Source organism: Pleurodeles waltl, chromosome 10 (assembly GCF_031143425.1).
Source record: "Pleurodeles waltl isolate 20211129_DDA chromosome 10, aPleWal1.hap1.20221129, whole genome shotgun sequence".
Lineage (NCBI taxonomy): Eukaryota > Metazoa > Chordata > Amphibia > Caudata > Salamandridae > Pleurodeles > Pleurodeles waltl.
This window is the reverse complement of record NC_090449.1, coordinates 327,734,187-327,754,563: the sequence shown is the minus strand read 5'-3', so window position 1 is coordinate 327,754,563 and position 20,377 is coordinate 327,734,187. Positions and strand designations below refer to the sequence as shown.

Below are 20,377 nucleotides of genomic sequence, written 5' to 3'. Positions count from 1 at the left end.
CTCAAGAGAGCTTGATCTTCAGTTAAGCTAAGCATCCTGGTTTGCTCATGTAGTTGTGGGTTCATATCGCACTTCTGATAGGTCTATTTTCTGCCCTTAAATCTTCCTCTGCTTGCACAGCCAGCTCCCCACAACACTATCTTTGCAAGCTGCTGTAGCATATGAAAAGAAATCCACCAACCCTCCGGCTGGGCCCTCAATCAGCATTCCATGTATTTCTGGAAGGGGCATCTCAGTCACGCCTTCTGTTAGAGCTGCACCTTATCACTGTAACTACCATGCTGGTTTCTACTTAAGCAGTTGATTCCATCGTTTGAAGTGAGGCTCTCCTGCCACTTTTGGGCAGAGAAGGCACTGCCCCTGCAACAACAACAGGCAGACAAGCTCAACCTGGGTTTCCTGGTTAGGTGGGCGGAGCAGAATGGCAATGGTCCCTCCTTGTGACTTGAAATTAACATGAAGAAGACAGAGAGGCAGCTGGGAGTAGGCAGTACCCATGCACCCCTGAACACTGTCTTGCGATTTTCACCCAATTCTGAAATGAGTCGGGAGGAAAGGAGGTGATTTTCCTATCGAAGGCCATTCTGGGAATTCAGCCACCCCGCGTCTCCCAGGTGAGTGTTTCAGGCCTGTGAGGCACTCATATAAATCTCGCCTGATCGAGCACTGAGCGAGCAATTGTGCTTGAATACAAGAGGCATGCTCCTCTGGCTCAGGCGCAAGAGATGGCAGGCCCTTCAGTGCTTCTGGTCTGGAAGTCTACGGTGCAAGGGCCCAGGTCCTGCGGAGGCGTACAACTACCAGAAAGGGTCTGCTTTTCTCATCAGCGCCACAGTTCAGCTTGCTAGCATAGGGCTTCTTGACTACCTCTTGCCTTGCTAGAGGCAAAAAAAAAACCCTTGGCACAAAACATCAATTGCTATGGCACGCTTAGAAGGAGAGTCTCCAAGTGGCCCTGCTTTTTCACAAAGACACTTCAGAAGATGTTTGAAAGGCTTTTGCAGCAGCAGGCTCGTTGGTCTAGGGGTATGATTCTCGCTTTGGGTGTGAGAGGTCCCGGGTTCAAATCCCGGACGAGCCCGTGCCTTCATAGGTTCGATCTGTTTTTAAACAGGAGTATTTCTGCTTTCCACTCTTGTAAGATGCCATGGTGGAATGCATTGCATGCTTTCTACTGGTGTCGAGGCAGTTCGGCATGATGAAGGAGTGCGGGATTTCTTTCTAACTGCTTTTTTGTGTTGGAGCAGCACTTCTCGTTGGAACATGAAATGCACAGTGCTTCTCCAAAGTAATTGCAGGGCTGGTTTTGAAATCACCTCTTGGAATGAAAGTGATCCCAGTTCCTTTCTTCCAAAGGAAGAGATCCTGTCAGAAAGGCTCAGCTTTGAGCGTCATGAATATTGTCCCTTAGTCCTTGCATTCCAGTCCAAAGCATAGCCACATAAAGAAAGCAGGTGTGTCTGTTTCCAGTGCAGTGGTTCCAGTCCAATGCATAGCCACATGAAGCAAATAAGCAGGCATGTCTGTTTCTGTAGTGTAGTGGTTATCACGTTCGCCTTACACGCGAAAGGTCCCTGGTTCGAGGCCAGGCAGAAACAGCAAGTTGCTGTGCTTTATCACATTATTTGCATTTACCACCTCACCTGACAGGTAAATTGAAATTAAAGAGGCTGTGTCTATCCCTCACCATCGTGAGGTACTACGCTCCAAGGGCATCGGTCTCAACTCACCAAGAGAAGACGATACACCTTACGGCAGTCAGTTGCTCCCTTTTTGACCTTTCCATTGAAGCCTGGGCCTACTGTGGTCAAGCCAGCCAAGGAAGGAAGGTATGAGAGCGAAAATGGCTTTCCTACCTTCACCAAGAACATACACCTTGAGCAAAGAAAGGGCCAGACTTACAAGGCCCTATCGCCACCGGCACATCATCTTTAGTGACGCCCCGGTGGCACTATGTACTGTGCCGTATTTACAAGACGCCGTTCAACCACGTTTTGTGGCTTAACACCACCTTGTAAATACGGCCCCTTCACACGCAGCCCTTTCCCTGGAAGGGGCGTGCAATGGGCGTTGCTCTGGGTGGGCCACTGCAACACCATAGCATTTTGATGCTGCTCCAGTTTTACGAGTTTTTGTAAATCTGTGGCAGCGCCAAAATCCAAGCGCCATACAATGGGTGTCGTTATAGTGGAGAAACGAGCAGAAATGTTTTCATTTCTCCTCATTTTTGCTCTTTCTATGTGTGCTGCACGAACATATCGCCACTGAAGATTTCTGTTGTGCAGGAAGGTGTGCCTTCCTGAACAAAAACAATTTCCCCCTCCACGCAGCCATCCTTGTACCATGGCGCAAGGATGGCTGCGTTGGTGCTCGGCAGCTAATTTAGAGCTGGCGCAGAGGGAAGCACAGGGGTGCGCTGTATTCTACTAAATACGGCGCTTCCCTGCATTTTGAAAATGACTGAGTGCGAGGCTGCCAAATTTGGCAGAGCGTCTCACTCAGTCATCCTCTTGTAATTATGGGCCAAAAGGTCTAAAGGATAGAGGCGTTTTATGTCATGTTCGATGACGACCATGGAAATGACTCTAGTCATATTGCAGAAGAGAGAACCATGTGCATTTTCTTGCCTTGCGATGTATTCGCCCACTCTCTGCCCTCAACCCTAGGAGCAGGGTCTGAGCAGTGGTGCTTCTGTGCCCTCGCTCGTTGGTATCCGGGTCCAAATCCCCAACACACCCTTTTTAGCAGAAAACACACAAATTTTACTCAAAATACACAAAGCTTGAAGATTCCTCATTCCACTCAAAGCATTGTTGTGCAAAATATTTTTAGCCTCAGGAGAAAAAAAGGATCACCATGCCTTGGCTTCCTTCCTGCTTGCTTTCAGTGTGCTCTGTGTGATGCTTTCACAGGCTCTGGTTTCAGGCATTTAGGCATCAGATATTTGTCTCTACCCGCAGCTGTGACTTTTCAGTACATCTGAGTGTACGCTTGCTGGCTGACAACGCTGCAATTTTCACACTTACTCCTCGCTTTGCGAGCCACTGCTGATCAAGTATAGAGGCAATCGGGCAAACATATGAGGGGAATTTTGCTCCTTCAGTCAAGCCCTCATGCTTGTTTCTGTAGTGTAGTGGTTATCACGTTTGCCTAACACGCGAAAGGTCCCTGGTTCGAGACCGGGCAGAAACAATGGGCAGTGTCTGCTTTTGTGTTTGCTCCCTAAAAGCTTAGTCTCACTCAGGGATGGCCTTTAAAAACTTGTGACCTGTGTAAAACTTGTATTACTATTGCAGGCCGGTAAAAAGTTATCTGCATCTTTGCGTAGTCGTGCATGTGCCTGGTTTCTTATTCTGTTTTTTAATTTTTTTTTTCTTGGCCATGTTATATTGTGGGGCCTTTAAACCTGTCACCTTGATAGGAACATTGCAAGCGGCAGCATCGACAAGTGCAGACTGAGGAGTCAGACCTAAACACAGACTCAGCTGTCAGGATGGCCGAGTGGTCTAAGGCGGCAGCCTCAAGAGAGCTTGATCTTCAGTTAAGCTAAGCATCCTGGTTTGCTCATGTAGTTGTGGGTTCATATCGCACTTCTGATAGGTCTATTTTCTGCCCTTAAATCTTCCTCTGCTTGCACAGCCAGCTCCCCACAACACTATCTTTGCAAGCTGCTGTAGCATATGAAAAGAAATCCACCAACCCTCCGGCTGGGCCCTCAATCAGCATTCCATGTATTTCTGGAAGGGGCATCTCAGTCACGCCTTCTGTTAGAGCTGCACCTTATCACTGTAACTACCATGCTGGTTTCTACTTAAGCAGTTGATTCCATCGTTTGAAGTGAGGCTCTCCTGCCACTTTTGGGCAGAGAAGGCACTGCCCCTGCAACAACAACAGGCAGACAAGCTCAACCTGGGTTTCCTGGTTAGGTGGGCGGAGCAGAATGGCAATGGTCCCTCCTTGTGACTTGAAATTAACATGAAGAAGACAGAGAGGCAGCTGGGAGTAGGCAGTACCCATGCACCCCTGAACACTGTCTTGCGATTTTCACCCAATTCTGAAATGAGTCGGGAGGAAAGGAGGTGATTTTCCTATCGAAGGCCATTCTGGGAATTCAGCCACCCCGCGTCTCCCAGGTGAGTGTTTCAGGCCTGTGAGGCACTCATATAAATCTCGCCTAATCGAGCACTGAGCGAGCAATTGTGCTTGAATACAAGAGGCATGCTCCTCTGGCTCAGGCGCAAGAGATGGCAGGCCCTTCAGTGCTTCTGGTCTGGAAGTCTACGGTGCAAGGGCCCAGGTCCTGCGGAGGCGTACAACTACCAGAAAGGGTCTGCTTTTCTCATCAGCGCCACAGTTCAGCTTGCTAGCATAGGGCTTCTTGACTACCTCTTGCCTTGCTAGAGGCAAAAAAAAAACCCTTGGCACAAAACATCAATTGCTATGGCACGCTTAGAAGGAGAGTCTCCAAGTGGCCCTGCTTTTTCACAAAGACACTTCAGAAGATGTTTGAAAGGCTTTTGCAGCAGCAGGCTCGTTGGTCTAGGGGTATGATTCTCGCTTTGGGTGTGAGAGGTCCCGGGTTCAAATCCCGGACGAGCCCGTGCCTTCATAGGTTCGATCTGTTTTTAAACAGGAGTATTTCTGCTTTCCACTCTTGTAAGATGCCATGGTGGAATGCATTGCATGCTTTCTACTGGTGTCGAGGCAGTTCGGCATGATGAAGGAGTGCGGGATTTCTTTCTAACTGCTTTTTTGTGTTGGAGCAGCACTTCTCGTTGGAACATGAAATGCACAGTGCTTCTCCAAAGTAATTGCAGGGCTGGTTTTGAAATCACCTCTTGGAATGAAAGTGATCCCAGTTCCTTTCTTCCAAAGGAAGAGATCCTGTCAGAAAGGCTCAGCTTTGAGCGTCATGAATATTGTCCCTTAGTCCTTGCATTCCAGTCCAAAGCATAGCCACATAAAGAAAGCAGGTGTGTCTGTTTCCAGTGCAGTGGTTCCAGTCCAATGCATAGCCACATGAAGCAAATAAGCAGGCATGTCTGTTTCTGTAGTGTAGTGGTTATCACGTTCGCCTTACACGCGAAAGGTCCCTGGTTCGAGGCCAGGCAGAAACAGCAAGTTGCTGTGCTTTATCACATTATTTGCATTTACCACCTCACCTGACAGGTAAATTGAAATTAAAGAGGCTGTGTCTATCCCTCACCATCGTGAGGTACTACGCTCCAAGGGCATCGGTCTCAACTCACCAAGAGAAGACGATACACCTTACGGCAGTCAGTTGCTCCCTTTTTGACCTTTCCATTGAAGCCTGGGCCTACTGTGGTCAAGCCAGCCAAGGAAGGAAGGTATGAGAGCGAAAATGGCTTTCCTACCTTCACCAAGAACATACACCTTGAGCAAAGAAAGGGCCAGACTTACAAGGCCCTATCGCCACCGGCACATCATCTTTAGTGACGCCCCGGTGGCACTATGTACTGTGCCGTATTTACAAGACGCCGTTCAACCACGTTTTGTGGCTTAACACCACCTTGTAAATACGGCCCCTTCACACGCAGCCCTTTCCCTGGAAGGGGCGTGCAATGGGCGTTGCTCTGGGTGGGCCACTGCAACACCATAGCATTTTGATGCTGCTCCAGTTTTACGAGTTTTTGTAAATCTGTGGCAGCGCCAAAATCCAAGCGCCATACAATGGGTGTCGTTATAGTGGAGAAACGAGCAGAAATGTTTTCATTTCTCCTCATTTTTGCTCTTTCTATGTGTGCTGCACGAACATATCGCCACTGAAGATTTCTGTTGTGCAGGAAGGTGTGCCTTCCTGAACAAAAACAATTTCCCCCTCCACGCAGCCATCCTTGTACCATGGCGCAAGGATGGCTGCGTTGGTGCTCGGCAGCTAATTTAGAGCTGGCGCAGAGGGAAGCACAGGGGTGCGCTGTATTCTACTAAATACGGCGCTTCCCTGCATTTTGAAAATGACTGAGTGCGAGGCTGCCAAATTTGGCAGAGCGTCTCACTCAGTCATCCTCTTGTAATTATGGGCCAAAAGGTCTAAAGGATAGAGGCGTTTTATGTCATGTTCGATGACGACCATGGAAATGACTCTAGTCATATTGCAGAAGAGAGAACCATGTGCATTTTCTTGCCTTGCGATGTATTCGCCCACTCTCTGCCCTCAACCCTAGGAGCAGGGTCTGAGCAGTGGTGCTTCTGTGCCCTCGCTCGTTGGTGTCCGGGTCCAAATCCCCAACACACCCTTTTTAGCAGAAAACACACAAATTTTACTCAAAATACACAAAGCTTGAAGATTCCTCATTCCACTCAAAGCATTGTTGTGCAAAATATTTTTAGCCTCAGGAGAAAAAAAGGATCACCATGCCTTGGCTTCCTTCCTGCTTGCTTTCAGTGTGCTCTGTGTGATGCTTTCACAGGCTCTGGTTTCAGGCATTTAGGCATCAGATATTTGTCTCTACCCGCAGCTGTGACTTTTCAGTACATCTGAGTGTACGCTTGCTGGCTGACAACGCTGCAATTTTCACACTTACTCCTCGCTTTGCGAGCAACTGCTGATCAAGTATAGAGGCAATCGGGCAAACATATGAGGGGAATTTTGCTCCTTCAGTCAAGCCCTCATGCTTGTTTCTGTAGTGTAGTGGTTATCACGTTCGCCTAACACGCGAAAGGTCCCCGGTTCGAGACCGGGCAGAAACAATGGGCAGTGTCTGCTTTTGTGTTTGCTCCCTAAAAGCTTAGTCTCACTCAGGGATGGCCTTTAAAAACTTGTGACCTGTGTAAAACTTGTATTACTATTGCAGGCCGGTAAAAAGTTATCTGCATCTTTGCGTAGTCGTGCATGTGCCTGGTTTCTTATTCTGTTTTTTACTTTTTTTTTTCTTGGCCATGTTATATTGTGGGGCCTTTAAACCTGTCACCTTGATAGGAACATTGCAAGCGGCAGCATCGACAAGTGCAGACTGAGGAGTCAGACCTAAACACAGACTCAGCTGTCAGGATGGCCGAGTGGTCTAAGGCGGCAGCCTCAAGAGAGCTTGATCTTCAGTTAAGCTAAGCATCCTGGTTTGCTCATGTAGTTGTGGGTTCATATCGCACTTCTGATAGGTCTATTTTCTGCCCTTAAATCTTCCTCTGCTTGCACAGCCAGCTCCCCACAACACTATCTTTGCAAGCTGCTGTAGCATATGAAAAGAAATCCACCAACCCTCCGGCTGGGCCCTCAATCAGCATTCCATGTATTTCTGGAAGGGGCATCTCAGTCACGCCTTCTGTTAGAGCTGCACCTTATCACTGTAACTACCATGCTGGTTTCTACTTAAGCAGTTGATTCCATCGTTTGAAGTGAGGCTCTCCTGCCACTTTTGGGCAGAGAAGGCACTGCCCCTGCAACAACAACAGGCAGACAAGCTCAACCTGGGTTTCCTGGTTAGGTGGGCGGAGCAGAATGGCAATGGTCCCTCCTTGTGACTTGAAATTAACATGAAGAAGACAGAGAGGCAGCTGGGAGTAGGCAGTACCCATGCACCCCTGAACACTGTCTTGCGATTTTCACCCAATTCTGAAATGAGTCGGGAGGAAAGGAGGTGATTTTCCTATCGAAGGCCATTCTGGGAATTCAGCCACCCCGCGTCTCCCAGGTGAGTGTTTCAGGCCTGTGAGGCACTCATATAAATCTCGCCTGATCGAGCACTGAGCGAGCAATTGTGCTTGAATACAAGAGGCATGCTCCTCTGGCTCAGGCGCAAGAGATGGCAGGCCCTTCAGTGCTTCTGGTCTGGAAGTCTACGGTGCAAGGGCCCAGGTCCTGCGGAGGCGTACAACTACCAGAAAGGGTCTGCTTTTCTCATCAGCGCCACAGTTCAGCTTGCTAGCATAGGGCTTCTTGACTACCTCTTGCCTTGCTAGAGGCAAAAAAAAACCCCTTGGCACAAAACATCAATTGCTATGGCACGCTTAGAAGGAGAGTCTCCAAGTGGCCCTGCTTTTTCACAAAGACACTTCAGAAGATGTTTGAAAGGCTTTTGCAGCAGCAGGCTCGTTGGTCTAGGGGTATGATTCTCGCTTTGGGTGTGAGAGGTCCCGGGTTCAAATCCCGGACGAGCCCGTGCCTTCATAGGTTCGATCTGTTTTTAAACAGGAGTATTTCTGCTTTCCACTCTTGTAAGATGCCATGGTGGAATGCATTGCATGCTTTCTACTGGTGTCGAGGCAGTTCGGCATGATGAAGGAGTGCGGGATTTCTTTCTAACTGCTTTTTTGTGTTGGAGCAGCACTTCTCGTTGGAACATGAAATGCACAGTGCTTCTCCAAAGTAATTGCAGGGCTGGTTTTGAAATCACCTCTTGGAATGAAAGTGATCCCAGTTCCTTTCTTCCAAAGGAAGAGATCCTGTCAGAAAGGCTCAGCTTTGAGCGTCATGAATATTGTCCCTTAGTCCTTGCATTCCAGTCCAAAGCATAGCCACATAAAGAAAGCAGGTGTGTCTGTTTCCAGTGCAGTGGTTCCAGTCCAATGCATAGCCACATGAAGCAAATAAGCAGGCATGTCTGTTTCTGTAGTGTAGTGGTTATCACGTTCGCCTTACACGCGAAAGGTCCCTGGTTCGAGGCCAGGCAGAAACAGCAAGTTGCTGTGCTTTATCACATTATTTGCATTTACCACCTCACCTGACAGGTAAATTGAAATTAAAGAGGCTGTGTCTATCCCTCACCATCGTGAGGTACTACGCTCCAAGGGCATCGGTCTCAACTCACCAAGAGAAGACGATACACCTTACGGCAGTCAGTTGCTCCCTTTTTGACCTTTCCATTGAAGCCTGGGCCTACTGTGGTCAAGCCAGCCAAGGAAGGAAGGTATGAGAGCGAAAATGGCTTTCCTACCTTCACCAAGAACATACACCTTGAGCAAAGAAAGGGCCAGACTTACAAGGCCCTATCGCCACCGGCACATCATCTTTAGTGACGCCCCGGTGGCACTATGTACTGTGCTGTATTTACAAGACGCCGTTCAACCACGTTTTGTGGCTTAACACCACCTTGTAAATACGGCCCCTTCACACGCAGCCCTTTCCCTGGAAGGGGCGTGCAATGGGCGTTGCTCTGGGTGGGCCACTGCAACACCATAGCATTTTGATGCTGCTCCAGTTTTACGAGTTTTTGTAAATCTGTGGCAGCGCCAAAATCCAAGCGCCATACAATGGGTGTCGTTATAGTGGAGAAACGAGCAGAAATGTTTTCATTTCTCCTCATTTTTGCTCTTTCTATGTGTGCTGCACGAACATATCGCCACTGAAGATTTCTGTTGTGCAGGAAGGTGTGCCTTCCTGAACAAAAACAATTTCCCCCTCCACGCAGCCATCCTTGTACCATGGCGCAAGGATGGCTGCGTTGGTGCTCGGCAGCTAATTTAGAGCTGGCGCAGAGGGAAGCACAGGGGTGCGCTGTATTCTACTAAATACGGCGCTTCCCTGCATTTTGAAAATGACTGAGTGCGAGGCTGCCAAATTTGGCAGAGCGTCTCACTCAGTCATCCTCTTGTAATTATGGGCCAAAAGGTCTAAAGGATAGAGGCGTTTTATGTCATGTTCGATGACGACCATGGAAATGACTCTAGTCATATTGCAGAAGAGAGAACCATGTGCATTTTCTTGCCTTGCGATGTATTCGCCCACTCTCTGCCCTCAACCCTAGGAGCAGGGTCTGAGCAGTGGTGCTTCTGTGCCCTCGCTCGTTGGTGTCCGGGTCCAAATCCCCAACACACCCTTTTTAGCAGAAAACACACAAATTTTACTCAAAATACACAAAGCTTGAAGATTCCTCATTCCACTCAAAGCATTGTTGTGCAAAATATTTTTAGCCTCAGGAGAAAAAAAGGATCACCATGCCTTGGCTTCCTTCCTGCTTGCTTTCAGTGTGCTCTGTGTGATGCTTTCACAGGCTCTGGTTTCAGGCATTTAGGCATCAGATATTTGTCTCTACCCGCAGCTGTGACTTTTCAGTACATCTGAGTGTACGCTTGCTGGCTGACAACGCTGCAATTTTCACACTTACTCCTCGCTTTGCGAGCAACTGCTGATCAAGTATAGAGGCAATCGGGCAAACATATGAGGGGAATTTTGCTCCTTCAGTCAAGCCCTCATGCTTGTTTCTGTAGTGTAGTGGTTATCACGTTCGCCTAACACGCGAAAGGTCCCCGGTTCGAGACCGGGCAGAAACAATGGGCAGTGTCTGCTTTTGTGTTTGCTCCCTAAAAGCTTAGTCTCACTCAGGGATGGCCTTTAAAAACTTGTGACCTGTGTAAAACTTGTATTACTATTGCAGGCCGGTAAAAAGTTATCTGCATCTTTGCGTAGTCGTGCATGTGCCTGGTTTCTTATTCTGTTTTTTACTTTTTTTTTTCTTGGCCATGTTATATTGTGGGGCCTTTAAACCTGTCACCTTGATAGGAACATTGCAAGCGGCAGCATCGACAAGTGCAGACTGAGGAGTCAGACCTAAACACAGACTCAGCTGTCAGGATGGCCGAGTGGTCTAAGGCGGCAGCCTCAAGAGAGCTTGATCTTCAGTTAAGCTAAGCATCCTGGTTTGCTCATGTAGTTGTGGGTTCATATCGCACTTCTGACAGGTCTATTTTCTGCCCTTAAATCTTCCTCTGCTTGCACAGCCAGCTCCCCACAACACTATCTTTGCAAGCTGCTGTAGCATATGAAAAGAAATCCACCAACCCTCCGGCTGGGCCCTCAATCAGCATTCCATGTATTTCTGGAAGGGGCATCTCAGTCACGCCTTCTGTTAGAGCTGCACCTTATCACTGTAACTACCATGCTGGTTTCTACTTAAGCAGTTGATTCCATCGTTTGAAGTGAGGCTCTCCTGCCACTTTTGGGCAGAGAAGGCACTGCCCCTGCAACAACAACAGGCAGACAAGCTCAACCTGGGTTTCCTGGTTAGGTGGGCGGAGCAGAATGGCAATGGTCCCTCCTTGTGACATGAAATTAACATGAAGAAGACAGAGAGGCAGCTGGGAGTAGGCAGTACCCATGCACCCCTGAACACTGTCTTGCGATTTTCACCCAATTCTGAAATGAGTCGGGAGGAAAGGAGGTGATTTTCCTATCGAAGGCCATTCTGGGAATTCAGCCACCCCGCGTCTCCCAGGTGAGTGTTTCAGGCCTGTGAGGCACTCATATAAATCTCGCCTGATCGAGCACTGAGCGAGCAATTGTGCTTGAATACAAGAGGCATGCTCCTCTGGCTCAGGCGCAAGAGATGGCAGGCCCTTCAGTGCTTCTGGTCTGGAAGTCTACGGTGCAAGGGCCCAGGTCCTGCGGAGGCGTACAACTACCAGAAAGGGTCTGCTTTTCTCATCAGCGCCACAGTTCAGCTTGCTAGCATAGGGCTTCTTGACTACCTCTTGCCTTGCTAGAGGCAAAAAAAAAACCCTTGGCACAAAACATCAATTGCTATGGCACGCTTAGAAGGAGAGTCTCCAAGTGGCCCTGCTTTTTCACAAAGACACTTCAGAAGATGTTTGAAAGGCTTTTGCAGCAGCAGGCTTGTTGGTCTAGGGGTATGATTCTCGCTTTGGGTGTGAGAGGTCCCGGGTTCAAATCCCGGACGAGCCCGTGCCTTCATAGGTTCGATCTGTTTTTAAACAGGAGTATTTCTGCTTTCCACTCTTGTAAGATGCCATGGTGGAATGCATTGCATGCTTTCTACTGGTGTCGAGGCAGTTCGGCATGATGAAGGAGTGCGGGATTTCTTTCTAACTGCTTTTTTGTGTTGGAGCAGCACTTCTCGTTGGAACATGAAATGCACAGTGCTTCTCCAAAGTAATTGCAGGGCTGGTTTTGAAATCACCTCTTGGAATGAAAGTGATCCCAGTTCCTTTCTTCCAAAGGAAGAGATCCTGTCAGAAAGGCTCAGCTTTGAGCGTCATGAATATTGTCCCTTAGTCCTTGCATTCCAGTCCAAAGCATAGCCACATAAAGAAAGCAGGTGTGTCTGTTTCCAGTGCAGTGGTTCCAGTCCAATGCATAGCCACATGAAGCAAATAAGCAGGCATGTCTGTTTCTGTAGTGTAGTGGTTATCACGTTCGCCTTACACGCGAAAGGTCCCTGGTTCGAGGCCAGGCAGAAACAGCAAGTTGCTGTGCTTTATCACATTATTTGCATTTACCACCTCACCTGACAGGTAAATTGAAATTAAAGAGGCTGTGTCTATCCCTCACCATCGTGAGGTACTACGCTCCAAGGGCATCGGTCTCAACTCACCAAGAGAAGACGATACACCTTACGGCAGTCAGTTGCTCCCTTTTTGACCTTTCCATTGAAGCCTGGGCCTACTGTGGTCAAGCCAGCCAAGGAAGGAAGGTATGAGAGCGAAAATGGCTTTCCTACCTTCACCAAGAACATACACCTTGAGCAAAGAAAGGGCCAGACTTACAAGGCCCTATCGCCACCGGCACATCATCTTTAGGGACGCCCCGGTGGCACTATGTACTGTGCCGTATTTACAAGACGCCGTTCAACCACGTTTTGTGGCTTAACACCACCTTGTAAATACGGCCCCTTCACACGCAGCCCTTTCCCTGGAAGGGGCGTGCAATGGGCGTTGCTCTGGGTGGGCCACTGCAACACCATAGCATTTTGATGCTGCTCCAGTTTTACGAGTTTTTGTAAATCTGTGGCAGCGCCAAAATCCAAGCGCCATACAATGGGTGTCGTTATAGTGGAGAAACGAGCAGAAATGTTTTCATTTCTCCTCATTTTTGCTCTTTCTATGTGTGCTGCACGAACATATCGCCACTGAAGATTTCTGTTGTGCAGGAAGGTGTGCCTTCCTGAACAAAAACAATTTCCCCCTCCACGCAGCCATCCTTGTACCATGGCGCAAGGATGGCTGCGTTGGTGCTCGGCAGCTAATTTAGAGCTGGCGCAGAGGGAAGCACAGGGGTGCGCTGTATTCTACTAAATACGGCGCTTCCCTGCATTTTGAAAATGACTGAGTGCGAGGCTGCCAAATTTGGCAGAGCGTCTCACTCAGTCATCCTCTTGTAATTATGGGCCAAAAGGTCTAAAGGATAGAGGCGTTTTATGTCATGTTCGATGACGACCATGGAAATGACTCTAGTCATATTGCAGAAGAGAGAACCATGTGCATTTTCTTGCCTTGCGATGTATTCGCCCACTCTCTGCCCTCAACCCTAGGAGCAGGGTCTGAGCAGTGGTGCTTCTGTGCCCTCGCTCGTTGGTGTCCGGGTCCAAATCCCCAACACACCCTTTTTAGCAGAAAACACACAAATTTTACTCAAAATACACAAAGCTTGAAGATTCCTCATTCCACTCAAAGCATTGTTGTGCAAAATATTTTTAGCCTCAGGAGAAAAAAAGGATCACCATGCCTTGGCTTCCTTCCTGCTTGCTTTCAGTGTGCTCTGTGTGATGCTTTCACAGGCTCTGGTTTCAGGCATTTAGGCATCAGATATTTGTCTCTACCCGCAGCTGTGACTTTTCAGTACATCTGAGTGTACGCTTGCTGGCTGACAACGCTGCAATTTTCACACTTACTCCTCGCTTTGCGAGCAACTGCTGATCAAGTATAGAGGCAATCGGGCAAACATATGAGGGGAATTTTGCTCCTTCAGTCAAGCCCTCATGCTTGTTTCTGTAGTGTAGTGGTTATCACGTTCGCCTAACACGCGAAAGGTCCCCGGTTCGAGACCGGGCAGAAACAATGGGCAGTGTCTGCTTTTGTGTTTGCTCCCTAAAAGCTTAGTCTCACTCAGGGATGGCCTTTAAAAACTTGTGACCTGTGTAAAACTTGTATTACTATTGCAGGCCGGTAAAAAGTTATCTGCATCTTTGCGTAGTCGTGCATGTGCCTGGTTTCTTATTCTGTTTTTTACTTTTTTTTTTCTTGGCCATGTTATATTGTGGGGCCTTTAAACCTGTCACCTTGATAGGAACATTGCAAGCGGCAGCATCGACAAGTGCAGACTGAGGAGTCAGACCTAAACACAGACTCAGCTGTCAGGATGGCCGAGTGGTCTAAGGCGGCAGCCTCAAGAGAGCTTGATCTTCAGTTAAGCTAAGCATCCTGGTTTGCTCATGTAGTTGTGGGTTCATATCGCACTTCTGATAGGTCTCTTTTCTGCCCTTAAATCTTCCTCTGCTTGCACAGCCAGCTCCCCACAACACTATCTTTGCAAGCTGCTGTAGCATATGAAAAGAAATCCACCAACCCTCCGGCTGGGCCCTCAATCAGCATTCCATGTATTTCTGGAAGGGGCATCTCAGTCACGCCTTCTGTTAGAGCTGCACCTTATCACTGTAACTACCATGCTGGTTTCTACTTAAGCAGTTGATTCCATCGTTTGAAGTGAGGCTCTCCTGCCACTTTTGGGCAGAGAAGGCACTGCCCCTGCAACAACAACAGGCAGACAAGCTCAACCTGGGTTTCCTGGTTAGGTGGGCAGAGCAGAATGGCAATGGTCCCTCCTTGTGACTTGAAATTAACATGAAGAAGACAGAGAGGCAGCTGGGAGTAGGCAGTACCCATGCACCCCTGAACACTGTCTTGCGATTTTCACCCAATTCTGAAATGAGTCGGGAGGAAAGGAGGTGATTTTCCTATCGAAGGCCATTCTGGGAATTCAGCCACCCCGCGTCTCCCAGGTGAGTGTTTCAGGCCTGTGAGGCACTCATATAAATCTCGCCTGATCGAGCACTGAGCGAGCAATTGTGCTTGAATACAAGAGGCATGCTCCTCTGGCTCAGGCGCAAGAGATGGCAGGCCCTTCAGTGCTTCTGGTCTGGAAGTCTACGGTGCAAGGGCCCAGGTCCTGCGGAGGCGTACAACTACCAGAAAGGGTCTGCTTTTCTCATCAGCGCCACAGTTCAGCTTGCTAGCATAGGGCTTCTTGACTACCTCTTGCCTTGCTAGAGGCAAAAAAAAAACCCTTGGCACAAAACATCAATTGCTATGGCACGCTTAGAAGGAGAGTCTCCAAGTGGCCCTGCTTTTTCACAAAGACACTTCAGAAGATGTTTGAAAGGCTTTTGCAGCAGCAGGCTCGTTGGTCTAGGGGTATGATTCTCGCTTTGGGTGTGAGAGGTCCCGGGTTCAAATCCCGGACGAGCCCGTGCCTTCATAGGTTCGATCTGTTTTTAAACAGGAGTATTTCTGCTTTCCACTCTTGTAAGATGCCATGGTGGAATGCATTGCATGCTTTCTACTGGTGTCGAGGCAGTTCGGCATGATGAAGGAGTGCGGGATTTCTTTCTAACTGCTTTTTTGTGTTGGAGCAGCACTTCTCGTTGGAACATGAAATGCACAGTGCTTCTCCAAAGTAATTGCAGGGCTGGTTTTGAAATCACCTCTTGGAATGAAAGTGATCCCAGTTCCTTTCTTCCAAAGGAAGAGATCCTGTCAGAAAGGCTCAGCTTTGAGCGTCATGAATATTGTCCCTTAGTCCTTGCATTCCAGTCCAAAGCATAGCCACATAAAGAAAGCAGGTGTGTCTGTTTCCAGTGCAGTGGTTCCAGTCCAATGCATAGCCACATGAAGCAAATAAGCAGGCATGTCTGTTTCTGTAGTGTAGTGGTTATCACGTTCGCCTTACACGCGAAAGGTCCCTGGTTCGAGGCCAGGCAGAAACAGCAAGTTGCTGTGCTTTATCACATTATTTGCATTTACCACCTCACCTGACAGGTAAATTGAAATTAAAGAGGCTGTGTCTATCCCTCACCATCGTGAGGTACTACGCTCCAAGGGCATCGGTCTCAACTCACCAAGAGAAGACGATACACCTTACGGCAGTCAGTTGCTCCCTTTTTGACCTTTCCATTGAAGCCTGGGCCTACTGTGGTCAAGCCAGCCAAGGAAGGAAGGTATGAGAGCGAAAATGGCTTTCCTACCTTCACCAAGAACATACACCTTGAGCAAAGAAAGGGCCAGACTTACAAGGCCCTATCGCCACCGGCACATCATCTTTAGTGACGCCCCGGTGGCACTATGTACTGTGCTGTATTTACAAGACGCCGTTCAACCACGTTTTGTGGCTTAACACCACCTTGTAAATACGGCCCCTTCACACGCAGCCCTTTCCCTGGAAGGGGCGTGCAATGGGCGTTGCTCTGGGTGGGCCACTGCAACACCATAGCATTTTGATGCTGCTCCAGTTTTACGAGTTTTTGTAAATCTGTGGCAGCGCCAAAATCCAAGCGCCATACAATGGGTGTCGTTATAGTGGAGAAACGAGCAGAAATGTTTTCATTTCTCCTCATTTTTGCTCTTTCTATGTGTGCTGCACGAACATATCGCCACTGAAGATTTCTGTTGTGCAGGAAGGTGTGCCTTCCTGAACAAAAACAATTTCCCCCTCCACGCAGCCATCCTTGTACCATGGCGCAAGGATGGCTGCGTTGGTGCTCGGCAGCTAATTTAGAGCTGGCGCAGAGGGAAGCACAGGGGTGCGCTGTATTCTACTAAATACGGCGCTTCCCTGCATTTTGAAAATGACTGAGTGCGAGGCTGCCAAATTTGGCAGAGCGTCTCACTCAGTCATCCTCTTGTAATTATGGGCCAAAAGGTCTAAAGGATAGAGGCGTTTTATGTCATGTTCGATGACGACCATGGAAATGACTCTAGTCATATTGCAGAAGAGAGAACCATGTGCATTTTCTTGCCTTGCGATGTATTCGCCCACTCTCTGCCCTCAACCCTAGGAGCAGGGTCTGAGCAGTGGTGCTTCTGTGCCCTCGCTCGTTGGTGTCCGGGTCCAAATCCCCAACACACCCTTTTTAGCAGAAAACACACAAATTTTACTCAAAATACACAAAGCTTGAAGATTCCTCATTCCACTCAAAGCATTGTTGTGCAAAATATTTTTAGCCTCAGGAGAAAAAAAGGATCACCATGCCTTGGCTTCCTTCCTGCTTGCTTTCAGTGTGCTCTGTGTGATGCTTTCACAGGCTCTGGTTTCAGGCATTTAGGCATCAGATATTTGTCTCTACCCGCAGCTGTGACTTTTCAGTACATCTGAGTGTACGCTTGCTGGCTGACAACGCTGCAATTTTCACACTTACTCCTCGCTTTGCGAGCAACTGCTGATCAAGTATAGAGGCAATCGGGCAAACATATGAGGGGAATTTTGCTCCTTCAGTCAAGCCCTCATGCTTGTTTCTGTAGTGTAGTGGTTATCACGTTCGCCTAACACGCGAAAGGTCCCCGGTTCGAGACCGGGCAGAAACAATGGGCAGTGTCTGCTTTTGTGTTTGCTCCCTAAAAGCTTAGTCTCACTCAGGGATGGCCTTTAAAAACTTGTGACCTGTGTAAAACTTGTATTACTATTGCAGGCCGGTAAAAAGTTATCTGCATCTTTGCGTAGTCGTGCATGTGCCTGGTTTCTTATTCTGTTTTTTACTTTTTTTTTTCTTGGCCATGTTATATTGTGGGGCCTTTAAACCTGTCACCTTGATAGGAACATTGCAAGCGGCAGCATCGACAAGTGCAGACTGAGGAGTCAGACCTAAACACAGACTCAGCTGTCAGGATGGCCGAGTGGTCTAAGGCGGCAGCCTCAAGAGAGCTTGATCTTCAGTTAAGCTAAGCATCCTGGTTTGCTCATGTAGTTGTGGGTTCATATCGCACTTCTGATAGGTCTATTTTCTGCCCTTAAATCTTCCTCTGCTTGCACAGCCAGCTCCCCACAACACTATCTTTGCAAGCTGCTGTAGCATATGAAAAGAAATCCACCAACCCTCCGGCTGGGCCCTCAATCAGCATTCCATGTATTTCTGGAAGGGGCATCTCAGTCACGCCTTCTGTTAGAGCTGCACCTTATCACTGTAACTACCATGCTGGTTTCTACTTAAGCAGTTGATTCCATCGTTTGAAGTGAGGCTCTCCTGCCACTTTTGGGCAGAGAAGGCACTGCCCCTGCAACAACAACAGGCAGACAAGCTCAACCTGGGTTTCCTGGTTAGGTGGGCGGAGCAGAATGGCAATGGTCCCTCCTTGTGACTTGAAATTAACATGAAGAAGACAGAGAGGCAGCTGGGAGTAGGCAGTACCCATGCACCCCTGAACACTGTCTTGCGATTTTCACCCAATTCTGAAATGAGTCGGGAGGAAAGGAGGTGATTTTCCTATTGAAGGCCATTCTGGGAATTCAGCCACCCCGCGTCTCCCAGGTGAGTGTTTCAGGCCTGTGAGGCACTCATATAAATCTCGCCTGATCAAGCCTGATCGAGCACTGAGCGAGCAATTGTGCTTGAATACAAGAGGCATGCTCCTCTGGCTCAGGCGCAAGAGATGGCAGGCCCTTCAGTGCTTCTGGTCTGGAAGTCTACGGTGCAAGGGCCCAGGTACTGCGGAGGCGTACAACTACCAGAAAGGGTCTGCTTTTCTCATCAGCGCCACAGTTCAGCTTGCTAGCATAGGGCTTCTTGACTACCTCTTGCCTTGCTAGAGGCAAAAAAAAAACCCTTGGCACAAAACATCAATTGCTATGGCACGCTTAGAAGGAGAGTCTCCAAGTGGCCCTGCTTTTTCACAAAGACACTTCAGAAGATGTTTGAAAGGCTTTTGCAGCAGCAGGCTCGTTGGTCTAGGGGTATGATTCTCGCTTTGGGTGTGAGAGGTCCCGGGTTCAAATCCCGGACGAGCCCGTGCCTTCATAGGTTCGATCTGTTTTTAAACAGGAGTATTTCTGCTTTCCACTCTTGTAAGATGCCATGGTGGAATGCATTGCATGCTTTCTACTGGTGTCGAGGCAGTTCGGCATGATGAAGGAGTGCGGGATTTCTTTCTAACTGCTTTTTTGTGTTGGAGCAGCACTTCTCGTTGGAACATGAAATGCACAGTGCTTCTCCAAAGTAATTGCAGGGCTGGTTTTGAAATCACCTCTTGGAATGAAAGTGATCCCAGTTCCTTTCTTCCAAAGGAAGAGATCCTGTCAGAAAGGCTCAGCTTTGAGCGTCATGAATATTGTCCCTTAGTCCTTGCATTCCAGTCCAAAGCATAGCCACATAAAGAAAGCAGGTGTGTCTGTTTCCAGTGCAGTGGTTCCAGTCCAATGCATAGCCACATGAAGCAAATAAGCAGGCATGTCTGTTTCTGTAGTGTAGTGGTTATCACGTTCGCCTTACACGCGAAAGGTCCCTGGTTCGAGGCCAGGCAGAAACAGCAAGTTGCTGTGCTTTATCACATTATTTGCATTTACCACCTCACCTGACAGGTAAATTGAAATTAAAGAGGCTGTGTCTATCCCTCACCATCGTGAGGTACTACGCTCCAAGGGCATCGGTCTCAACTCACCAAGAGAAGACGATACACCTTACGGCAGTCAGTTGCTCCCTTTTTGACCTTTCCATTGAAGCCTGGGCCTACTGTGGTCAAGCCAGCCAAGGAAGGAAGGTATGAGAGCGAAAATGGCTTTCCTACCTTCACCAAGAACATACACCTTGAGCAAAGAAAGGGCCAGACTTACAAGGCCCTATCGCCACCGGCACATCATCTTTAGTGACGCCCCGGTGGCACTATGTACTGTGCCGTATTTACAAGACGCCGTTCAACCACGTTTTGTGGCTTAACACCACCTTGTAAATACGGCCCCTTCACACGCAGCCCTTTCCCTGGAAGGGGCGTGCAATGGGCGTTGCTCTGGGTGGGCCACTGCAACACCATAGCATTTTGATGCTGCTCCAGTTTTACGAGTTTTTGTAAATCTGTGGCAGCGCCAAAATCCAAGCGCCATACAATGGGTGTCGTTATAGTGGAGAAACGAGCAGAAATGTTTTCATTTCTCCTCATTTTTGCTCTTTCTATGTGTGCTGCACGAACATATCGCCACTGAAGATTTCTGTTGTGCAGGAAGGTGTGCCTTCCTGAACAAAAACAATTTCCCCCTCCACGCAGCCATCCTTGTACCATGGCGCAAGGATGGCTGCGTTGGTGCTCGGCAGCTAATTTAGAGCTGGCGCAGAGGGAAGCACAGGGGTGCGCTGTATTCTACTAAATACGGCGCTTCCCTGCATTTTGAAAATGACTGAGTGCGAGGCTGCCAAATTTGGCAGAGCGTCTCACTCAGTCATCCTCTTGTAATTATGGGCCAAAAGGTCTAAAGGATAGAGGCGTTTTATGTCATGTTCGATGACGACCATGGAAATGACTCTAGTCATATTGCAGAAGAGAGAACCATGTGCATTTTCTTGCCTTGCGATGTATTCGCCCACTCTCTGCCCTCAACCCTAGGAGCAGGGTCTGAGCAGTGGTGCTTCTGTGCCCTCGCTCGTTGGTGTCCGGGTCCAAATCCCCAACACACCCTTTTTAGCAGAAAACACACAAATTTTACTCAAAA

General features: G+C 48.5%; 17 non-coding genes across 17 annotated transcripts; all 17 read left to right on the top strand.

Moving 5' to 3' along the window:
• The first annotated feature begins 1,009 nt into the window (after positions 1–1,009).
• On the top strand, positions 1,010–1,081 carry TRNAP-UGG (transfer RNA proline (anticodon UGG)). Its single transcript has one exon. It is a non-coding gene; the product is annotated as a tRNA-Pro (tRNA).
• Positions 1,082–1,525: 444 nt separating this feature from the next.
• On the top strand, positions 1,526–1,598 carry TRNAV-UAC (transfer RNA valine (anticodon UAC)). The gene has a single exon. It is a non-coding gene; the product is annotated as a tRNA-Val (tRNA).
• Positions 1,599–3,119: 1,521 nt separating this feature from the next.
• Positions 3,120–3,192, top strand: TRNAV-AAC (transfer RNA valine (anticodon AAC)). Its single transcript has one exon. It is a non-coding gene; the product is annotated as a tRNA-Val (tRNA).
• A 1,336-nt stretch (positions 3,193–4,528) lies between these two features.
• TRNAP-UGG (transfer RNA proline (anticodon UGG)) lies at positions 4,529–4,600 on the top strand. Its single transcript has one exon. It is a non-coding gene; the product is annotated as a tRNA-Pro (tRNA).
• A 444-nt stretch (positions 4,601–5,044) lies between these two features.
• Positions 5,045–5,117, top strand: TRNAV-UAC (transfer RNA valine (anticodon UAC)). The gene has a single exon. It is a non-coding gene; the product is annotated as a tRNA-Val (tRNA).
• A 1,521-nt stretch (positions 5,118–6,638) lies between these two features.
• TRNAV-AAC (transfer RNA valine (anticodon AAC)) lies at positions 6,639–6,711 on the top strand. Its single transcript has one exon. It is a non-coding gene; the product is annotated as a tRNA-Val (tRNA).
• A 1,336-nt stretch (positions 6,712–8,047) lies between these two features.
• Positions 8,048–8,119, top strand: TRNAP-UGG (transfer RNA proline (anticodon UGG)). Its single transcript has one exon. It is a non-coding gene; the product is annotated as a tRNA-Pro (tRNA).
• Positions 8,120–8,563: 444 nt separating this feature from the next.
• On the top strand, positions 8,564–8,636 carry TRNAV-UAC (transfer RNA valine (anticodon UAC)). Its single transcript has one exon. It is a non-coding gene; the product is annotated as a tRNA-Val (tRNA).
• Positions 8,637–10,157: 1,521 nt separating this feature from the next.
• On the top strand, positions 10,158–10,230 carry TRNAV-AAC (transfer RNA valine (anticodon AAC)). Its single transcript has one exon. It is a non-coding gene; the product is annotated as a tRNA-Val (tRNA).
• Positions 10,231–11,566: 1,336 nt separating this feature from the next.
• Positions 11,567–11,638, top strand: TRNAP-UGG (transfer RNA proline (anticodon UGG)). Its single transcript has one exon. It is a non-coding gene; the product is annotated as a tRNA-Pro (tRNA).
• A 444-nt stretch (positions 11,639–12,082) lies between these two features.
• TRNAV-UAC (transfer RNA valine (anticodon UAC)) lies at positions 12,083–12,155 on the top strand. Its single transcript has one exon. It is a non-coding gene; the product is annotated as a tRNA-Val (tRNA).
• Positions 12,156–13,676: 1,521 nt separating this feature from the next.
• On the top strand, positions 13,677–13,749 carry TRNAV-AAC (transfer RNA valine (anticodon AAC)). Its single transcript has one exon. It is a non-coding gene; the product is annotated as a tRNA-Val (tRNA).
• Positions 13,750–15,085: 1,336 nt separating this feature from the next.
• TRNAP-UGG (transfer RNA proline (anticodon UGG)) lies at positions 15,086–15,157 on the top strand. The gene has a single exon. It is a non-coding gene; the product is annotated as a tRNA-Pro (tRNA).
• A 444-nt stretch (positions 15,158–15,601) lies between these two features.
• TRNAV-UAC (transfer RNA valine (anticodon UAC)) lies at positions 15,602–15,674 on the top strand. Its single transcript has one exon. It is a non-coding gene; the product is annotated as a tRNA-Val (tRNA).
• A 1,521-nt stretch (positions 15,675–17,195) lies between these two features.
• TRNAV-AAC (transfer RNA valine (anticodon AAC)) lies at positions 17,196–17,268 on the top strand. Its single transcript has one exon. It is a non-coding gene; the product is annotated as a tRNA-Val (tRNA).
• Positions 17,269–18,614: 1,346 nt separating this feature from the next.
• On the top strand, positions 18,615–18,686 carry TRNAP-UGG (transfer RNA proline (anticodon UGG)). The gene has a single exon. It is a non-coding gene; the product is annotated as a tRNA-Pro (tRNA).
• A 444-nt stretch (positions 18,687–19,130) lies between these two features.
• On the top strand, positions 19,131–19,203 carry TRNAV-UAC (transfer RNA valine (anticodon UAC)). Its single transcript has one exon. It is a non-coding gene; the product is annotated as a tRNA-Val (tRNA).
• The last annotated feature ends 1,174 nt before the right edge of the window (positions 19,204–20,377 follow it).